This window comes from Cibotium barometz, chromosome 9 (genome assembly GCF_041138505.1).
Source record: "Cibotium barometz isolate CiBa-2024 chromosome 9, ASM4113850v1, whole genome shotgun sequence".
Taxonomy (NCBI): Eukaryota; Viridiplantae; Streptophyta; class Polypodiopsida; order Cyatheales; family Cibotiaceae; genus Cibotium; species Cibotium barometz.
The window spans coordinates 56,128,056-56,137,279 of record NC_141054.1 but is presented as its reverse complement, the minus strand read 5'-3'; positions in this window follow the sequence as shown (position 1 = coordinate 56,137,279).

Genomic DNA, 9,224 nt, shown 5'->3' with positions numbered 1-9,224 from the left:
TGTGTGTGTGTGTGTGTGTGTGTGTGTGTGTGTTTGCTTGCAAGGAACTTAAGCTCTCCCTTTCCCCCGTATTCTCTTTAAGGTATCAGAGCTCCAGTTTGTGTGAGAGCTAAGGAGGCAAGCAAGAGGTAAGTACAAAGCAAGAAAGGAAGCGGTACAAGGGTAAGAGCATCATCATCTCTTTCCCTCTCCCTTCGGGAGCTACAAATCTCCGATTGAGGAGTTGTCTTCACAGGCTTGGAGGTGCTTATGTGTTGCGTAATAATTTGATCTGAGCTTTTGTGGCGACCAAAATCACATTTTGGGTGCAATTTGGTCTTCGTTCGTTCATTGCAAGGTGTTTTTGACAGTTTCAGAAAGTTCTGGTTAAGAACTGTGTCTGGTCAAAATCTAGTTACTGCAGTGCAGCAGTGCATTTTGGGAGTGCAGACTATTTGCACATATATTGTTGAACTTGGGTATGTAGTATATACATGTATTCTGGTCATATCTAGTGACATATAGGTTGTGCTGAAGCACCGCGTGATAGTCACAAAAGATATTGGTGTGTCACAGGTTGCATACATAAAATATTTGTTTGTAGGTTTTTGGTTGTTGCAAGCAAACATATTTGACGGGCTCAATCAGATTTTCAATGAGAAACTAGATAAGAACAAATTTCATGCTTGGAAGTTTAGAATCACCAATTTCCTGATGGGTAAAGGATTTTGGGACTATGTTGAAGGAAAAAATGAGGAGCATCCATAGTTGTCCAAAGAGAATGCCACTCTAGCAGATATAAAGGTATTCAAGGACTGGAACCAGGGTGCAAGGAAAGTCATGTATTGGCTTTCAATCAGTGTCATAGACACAATGATGGGATATATACATGATGCGAATACTCCAACAGTTACATGGCAGAACCTAGTGTAAATGTTCTAGACCAACACAAAGGCAAGGAAATTGTAACTAAAAGAAGAGCTACATACTGTGTGGAGAGGAAAAGCATGTCTATCAATGAGTATGCTTTAAAGATCAAGGGTATTGTTGAATCCCTTGGGTCTATTAATATATCGGTAGAAGATGATGATTTAGTGAGCGTCTGTCTAAATGGGCATGGCAAAGAGTACAAGCCATTCAAGACATCCATTGTAGTTAGGGAGAATGTTTCCAACTTTCGAGACTCAGTGTCTATGATGATCATAGAAGAAAAGTCTCTTAGTGATGAGGACTCTTCCTTACAAAGTAAGAATACATTAGAACATGCCTTCTACTCTAATTCAAGTAGAGGCAGAGGTAGAGGTCGTGGTTGAGGCCAAGGTGGTGGCTAACATAGAAACCAAAATTATGGACAACAGCAGTCCAATGATTCACAACAAACATCAACAATCATACATAGGTGGAAGAGGCCACTTTAGAGGTAGGGGGAGCAAGAGGGACTGAGGTGGTTGTTGGCAAAGAAATTAGAGTGTTAATAGCATAGAGAGCTATTATTATGGCAAATTAGAGTACATGGCAAAAGACTGCTTTAAAAAGCAAAATGATATTAAAAGTGGAAAGTTGCAAAAAGACAACTACGCATTATCTAGTAAACATGGTGGTGATGACATAAGTGAGCAGCTGTTTGTGATGACAGAAGTGAGCAGCTGTTTGTGATGCAGCACATGCTCAGTTCCACAATAGGAGATGTGTTAGGATGTAAAGATATATAGTACGTGGATTCTGACGCTTCTAACTACATGACCAGTCATGGTGAATGGTTTAGAGACATGCAAAAAGTGAAAATACCAGGCTATGTAGAAATAGGTGATGCATCCCATTGCGCATGTTGGTAAAGTGCCATTGTCTATGCAAGATGGCAAAATGAAGTACTTGGTAGGTGTACTTCAAGTTCCAAATATTACAAAGAACCTAGTTTTTGTTGGACCGATGGTTGAGAAGGGTCTGCAAGTGAGGTTTAATCTTCAAGGATGTTTTGTGGAAGCCTTCAAAAATAGCGTTGCTTGGTTGCAAAGGGTAACATAAATGGTAGGATGTTTACTTTGGATGTGAACATGCCTGAGGTAAAGGCAACCATGTTTGTGCATGGAATGTATCGTTGTAGATATTTTGACATATGGCACAAACGCATTGGTCATGTGAATATATAACTGCTGAAGTCTATACAGGCCCAAAATATTTTTATAGGTTTGCCAAAGTTTAAGGTTGCCAACTTGGTAAGCAGGCCAAACATACTTTCCCTCATGAAAAGCATGTTAGTGCAAGGCTATTAGATCGTATACATTCACATATATGGGGATCGACCAAGACTGCAACAATTGCAGGTTACAGGTATTATGCTACATTCATTGATGATCACACTAGAAAAGTGTGGGTTTATTTCATGAAGGAGAAAAGTGAGGTGTTTGCTTACTTTTAGAGATTTAAAGTCTTGGTTGAGAAGGGAAAAGGCATACAAATAAAATGCATGAGATTAGATGATGGGAGAGAGTATTTCTCCAATGAGTTCAATGATTTCTTGACAAAACAGGGAATCAAGAGACAATTTACATGTAGGTACACTCCGCCAACAATAGAATGGTGTTGTAAAAAGAAAAAATAGGCACATTGTAGAAGTGGCATGTGTCTTGATGTCTGAAAAGAATATGCCACATTATATGTGGGTAGAAGCAGTAGTAGCAACTGCTGTGTACATTATGAACATGACTCCCATTGCAGCTGCTCATGATATGCCGCCTTGAACATAAGTTTACACGCATAAAACCGGGTGTGTCTCACTTGAAAATGTTTGGGTGTATTGCATATGTGCATGTTCCTGATGAAGTAAGAAAAAAGTTGGATCCAAAGACAGAGAAATGCATCTTCATTGGTTATGCCTTAGACCAAAAAGATTATAAATGTTATAACCCTACCACTCGTGAGATGCAAGTAAGCAGAGATGTCTTTGATGAGACGAGTAGCTGGTATGCACTAGGAGTGAAGGTAACTAAAGATGCAGATGTAAGAAGTACTGATGCTGCACCACATGTAGAGTAGCAAAATACATAGGTGATTAGTGGACCTAGAGAGGCCTCTAGTAGTGGATCCAGAGTTAGTCAATGGTCAAGCAGGTTGAGGACATATGTAGGTACACATGTATCACATAAAAGGAAGGAAAAGATAGATTAACCTTTTGTGCCTAATCTGTCAGCAGGTCACTCATATGTGGATGGTGACTCTAGTGGCTCTGAGTAGAGCCTTGATGAGAAGCTTAGCATTCCGTATGTGGTTACTCTTGGTGTAAGGAGAACCACGGTTATTTTGAGGACACCTCGTAGTGATCCAAGTGTACGCAGATCTACGAGGGTTAGGTACCCTATAGGTTGAGATATGATAGATATACAACCCATTATTATGCTTACATGGTTAAAGCAATACAGGAGTTGGATCCCACTTGTTTTAAACAGGCACTTGGAAATAAAAAATGGGAAGATGCCATGAATGAGGAGATGGCAACATTGGATGCAAATGCAACATGGAAGTTAGTGCCTTTGCCTAAGGAAAAGAAGACAATTGGATGTAAGTGTGGATGTAAGTGGGTGCAAAAGGTCAAGCATAATGCAACTGTGAGAGTTGTCATTGTTGCTATAGCTACAAAGGGTTGGTCTTTACATTAGATGGATATAAAGAATGCCTTCTTACATGGTGATTTGCAAGAGGAAGTATATATGATATAGCCCACTAGGTTATGAGAGTCCTAGATTTTGTGTGCAAGTTACGCAAAGCCTTGAATGGCTTGAAGTAGGCACCCAAAGCATGGTCAAACAAGATCGGGGAGTATCTTGTTACCATTGGATTTCAGATATCCAATGTAGATTTTTCGCTTTATGTGAAAAAAACAGATAGCGAAATCATGCTATTAGTCATTTATGTGGATGACTTGATTATCACTGGTGATAGTGATGCTCACATACATGATATCGGGAGGCTTTTCAAGTAGAAGTTTGAGATGAAGGATTTGGGTGAGTTGCGATATTTCTTGGGCATAGAGGTGGTGAGATCACCTCATGGCATTTTGTTATTACAGAGACAGTATGGCTTGGACATGTTGCCCAAGCATGGTATGACATGTTGTAAGCCTATTTCAATACTATTGGAGAAAAACACAAAGCTTTCCATAAATAGAGGTGAGCTTTTGGAGGACCCCACTACGTACAAGCGCATAGTGGGTAATTTTGATCTACATGACCATTACTAGGACAGACTTGAGCTATGCTATTGGACTTGTGAGCCAATTGATGTAGGCCTCTAGGAAGGCATATTTGGATGTGGCTAGATGGATTTTCAGGTACTCCACAATTGATTATGGACTTTTCTATGAGGCTGGTATAGAGATACAACTACATGGATACACAGATGATGATTGGGCTAGTAGTCTCACAGAGAGAAGGTCTACCAATTGCTTTATGTTTTCATTTGGGAGTGCTGCTATGAGTTGGAGCAGTAAATAGCCAACAGTTGCTTTGTTGAGTACATAGGTAGAGTATAGGGGTGCTACTATGGCAGCTTGTGAGGTAACTTGGTTTCAAAATCTACTTGGTGATATGGGTGAGCCCTTGGATAGGATAGTTGTCATTTAATGTGACAACATGAGTAGCATACAGTTGGCCAGTAACCCAATATACCATGCTAGAACAAATCACATTGAGGTGCCTTATCTTTTTGTGAGGGAGAAGGTTCTAGAAGCAGGTGATGTAGATTTGGTATACGTTAGCATAGAGGATCAAGTGGTTGACATCTTTACAAAGGCTCGCCCAACATAGAACATATGAAATTTTTGGATGCGTTGCTTATGTGCATGTGCCAGATGAGAAGAGGAGGAAGTTGGATCAAAAAGCTAAAAAATGTGTGTTCATTGGGTATGCACAAGATAGGAAAGCATATAAATGTTACAACCCAGTGACAAAGCAGGTTCTCATTAGTAGAGATGTGATATTTGATGAGATGGCTAGCTGGTATAAGCAAAGTGAGAGTGTCATGAATGGCCATGTAATATCTGCATACTATAAACCTTATGTGGTACCCGACATGTTCTATAAACCTTTGTACCCTCTTAAAGTTTATGGGTGGTGGGAATGATTCCAATGAGGATGTACACTTACCATTGGAAGATTCTACTAATATGTTTGGGCCACATGAGACATCTAGTAGTGACAATGTGAGTCCGGGAAAATTGAGACATGAGGTGAGCACTAAGAGTAGTGCATTGGAAAAAGGTAAAAAGAAGATTGAAGGAATTGGCATTGGGAATGTAGGTTATGGCTCCTCTAGTTTAGAGTCTTATGATGAATTGGGAATCCCAGTGGTAAGAACTCTAGGTGTAAGGAATGACAGGTATGTACTGCCACATGGCTAGAGCTCAAGGAGCTCATAGTGACCCATAGCCATTGAGGAGTTCATAATGGGTGAGATATCCTGCATAGAGATTCACACACAATGGGCATGCTATGCATTATGCATATATGACATCTATGGTTAAGCATGTGGAGCCTTCTTGTTTTGATGAGCCTGTTGGCAAAGTAACATGGGAAGTGCTGTAGTAGTGAGTTGGAGCAGCAAGAAGCAATCCAAAGTTTCTTTATCTAGCACATAGGCAGAGTATAGAGGAGAAACTATGGCTGCATGTGAGGTGGTATGGTTGAAAAATTACTTGGTGATTTGGGATAGCATCATGATGGAGAAATTGTCATATGACAACATGAGCAATATTCAATTGGCTAATAATCTGGTTTATCATGCGAGGACCAAACGCATAGAGTTTCGTTTTATCGTTTCATTAGGGAGAAAGTGTTGGATGGGCATATAGATTTGATACATATGAAGAGTGAAGACCACATTGCAGATATCTTTACCAAACCACATGGTATAGAGTACTTCAAAGATAGACATATTACCATGCATTGGGAAGACATATTATATAGTATGTAGGGGTTAGGGTTCCTCACATACAAGGCCATCCTATACTCAAGTACCTCCCAGACTGGAACATAGGTACATTACTACAATTACTCTCAAGCCAATTGTAGAACAATCAATAGAGACCAAGATCAGAACTCACATAACACATGAAAAGATAAGAAACATAGATGCCATTGTTTTCACTAATCATACCCACGGGGATTGAGAGAGGAAATGGAGTATGGCCATTTGACGTCCGAGGATAAGACCCTCTCTCATTAGCTAAGATAATTTTGAAGTTCGATAGAATGAGGGATCCCTACAACCATCTGGCTACCTTCAAGCAAGTTTGTACTTCAGAAAGGGTGATGGATCCTCAAACAAACATAATTGCCCTTGGCTTAACCTTAGAAAATAATATTTAGCTCTAGCTTCAAATGTTAGAAGATTCCCAAAGAGAAACCATGAAAGACTTGGAGATAGTGTTTATGATAGGATTCTAAGACAGGTGTCATGCATAGCTCAATAACTCAACTCTATCAATTTAAGTAGCTTGAACATGAAACAATAATAAGAGACTACATCAACCGTTTGAAGAACTTGAATAGCAGGTGTCCTACGGAGGAAAACCAAGCCAAACCAGGCTAACTTCAATGTTCTTTGGAAGGGTTAAGGAGAAAGCAACTACATGATGCATTGTATGCCAAAAGGCATGAATGAACACTAGTGGAGTGTTGTGCTTAGATGCCATAGACTTTGATGATAAGTTTAGTAGCATCCCATCCACATATATTCTAAGGTTATAATCATTTACCAAAAACCAAGTGTAGCATTAAAAGAAGGCCGAAGCACCCAAGAGTTCTAAAGACATAGTACCTATGAAAGGACTCAAAGGAGTACTCAAAGCTAGTTCAAAGCAGTTAAGACATCCTCATTTAGCTCGTAGATGTGAAATGACGTGGTGTGCTGTATGCAGAAGCAACCACATAGCTCTTGAATGTCCAATCCTAAGAGCTAGAGAAAATTAGAAGTGTGGGTATTGTAGGAGATATGAAAATCATGAATCAACCACCAATTGCTAAATTAGGGAGATAATCCTAGTTCCCCCTACTTTTCAAGTGGATAGAATGTGCACACTCCTCTTTTCCTATTGGTCAATTCCTAATGAAATGTTAATCAAAAGTGCCATTTTAAAGTCCAAATGCCCTAATGTATACTAACATACACGTCTTTGTATACTTTTAGTGGGTTTTTCTCATTCTCCTGGTAACTCTCAATTTTTCTAATGGCTTGGGCTAATTTTTCATCCATCGGTGGACTTCATCCCATGCTTTTGGTTTCTTTTTGAAGTATTCAACTATAGTGCTAGTCATAGGGGTAGAAAGGATTGCTTTCAAGGCTCTCATTTCTTCTTTTCTTCTTTAAGTCATGGCCTTGGTCCTTTGAGCCAATGTATGAAGGCATGGTTCTCAATAAATTTTCTTTTGACTGTCATGACACACCCACATCCATTTTGACTCATTTCCCTCTCAGTATTTTTTCATAGCATTGATTCCTTTAGTGTAAGCGGCCTCTTGTGAATCTCTCATTCTCTTGTGTCATTAGGTTCTAAAGGCTGGTACAAGTTTCTTTCTTGGCTCTAAGCTCTTTTAGTGCTTCCCTATTTTCTAGTTTGTTATCTTGAGTGGTCCTTTGATAGTCATTTTTTTTGTGATTCTTGGTTTGAGATGTTGCCTTCATAGGACACTTCTAGGATTGGCTCTAGAGGTCTTGGTGTAGGAATCTGGTGTGGAAACATGATTGGTCCCATGGGTCCTTCTATTTGATCTTGGGGCATAAATGGACTATTTCTACCCAAGCACCAATGTGCTTTGCTAGCGATAGGATCATCATGATGGTCAATGACACAAAGTTGACAATACCATACTGCACGGAAGAGGATCCAACCTTACTGGATTTTTATGATGTTGCTAAATGCAAAAAGTTACAAGCCTCTTCCACAGAAGCCCCTGTACACAATGACCTACCATTTGCATCAATGACCGACTCCGATAAAGCCTCAAATTCTTCAACTCCATTCTCACCAAACAAAGTTCGATGCCAAAACTTCGCAATTAACAGCTATTCCTAAAGAAGATCCCCAACCAAAACCATCTATCTCAAAGAAGGAACTCAAGGGAAAAGCCCCGGAGAAAACGCCTCTTCATCAACTAACCTCGCTAAAAGAGAGGGCTGCATGCTCAAAAGCTTCCACATCAACCACCACTCTGCAAGAGACTCAAGCTTCATCAACAACAACACCCATGAGTCTCAAACCCGTAACCTCAATGCAAACCAATGTGAAGGAGGGCCCAAAACCTTCCACTTCCAACCAAAAAGAAAAACCCACCAAGACAACACAAATTAAGGTATCTTAATGGTATCAAAATGTGGGTGGAGAAGCAACTACTTGTAGCCCAAGGCCAATACAAAGGTGCCAAAATTTGGGTGCCTTGAAAGTCAAAGCCTCTTCCTCAACGCAGCAACTCAGAGGCCAAAGAAAAATAAAAGTCTCCATAACACCGTGCACAAAAGCCTATGCGAGTTCCTCAAAGAACTCCAACAAGTCAACAAGTGTGGGTACCAAGAAGATTACTCTAAGCAGTACTACCAAGGAAATACTAAAGCTTGGATTCCCAAGCGCATCAAAAAGTCCCCTAAGCCTGCAAAAAGAAATAAACCTCATCACCAAAAGCATCAGTCCCACCAATTTATAATGTTGATCACACATGGGTGCCTGTGCACGTGCTTTAGAAACAAGGGTAATATGATGGTAATCCCGTCATGTGGTTGCGAAAATCGAACAAAGGTAACCCAAAAAAAAACACACAAACACAAGGGAGTCACACATATGGCCTACCTAAAAGTGGTAGAATATCACAAACAACTCCCAAGGATCTTCAATAGGCCAATACAATTTTGTTAAGCTTATAGCTTACTATTATTTTGGCTAAGTTAATGTAGTAGTTGCTGCATGAGTACATATCCATACTCATGCACTGGAGGAAATTTACACCAAGGCCTCATCATCAACAACTTTCTAGGTAAATCTCTGGATGGGGGGGCCATGGTGGGCAAAATCCTGGTCAATGGTACAACCCATCGCCTAGAACTTTCTTTCAAATTGCAAACCTCTCCAAACAAAAATCTTCACAACACAATGATCTCAAATCCTTAGAGTGAAGAAATCCTAGCCTCACAGGTCGACGTGATTCTTTCATACCTCACCAACAAGTGGCCACCACATCAACAAGCAACAGCTCCATATA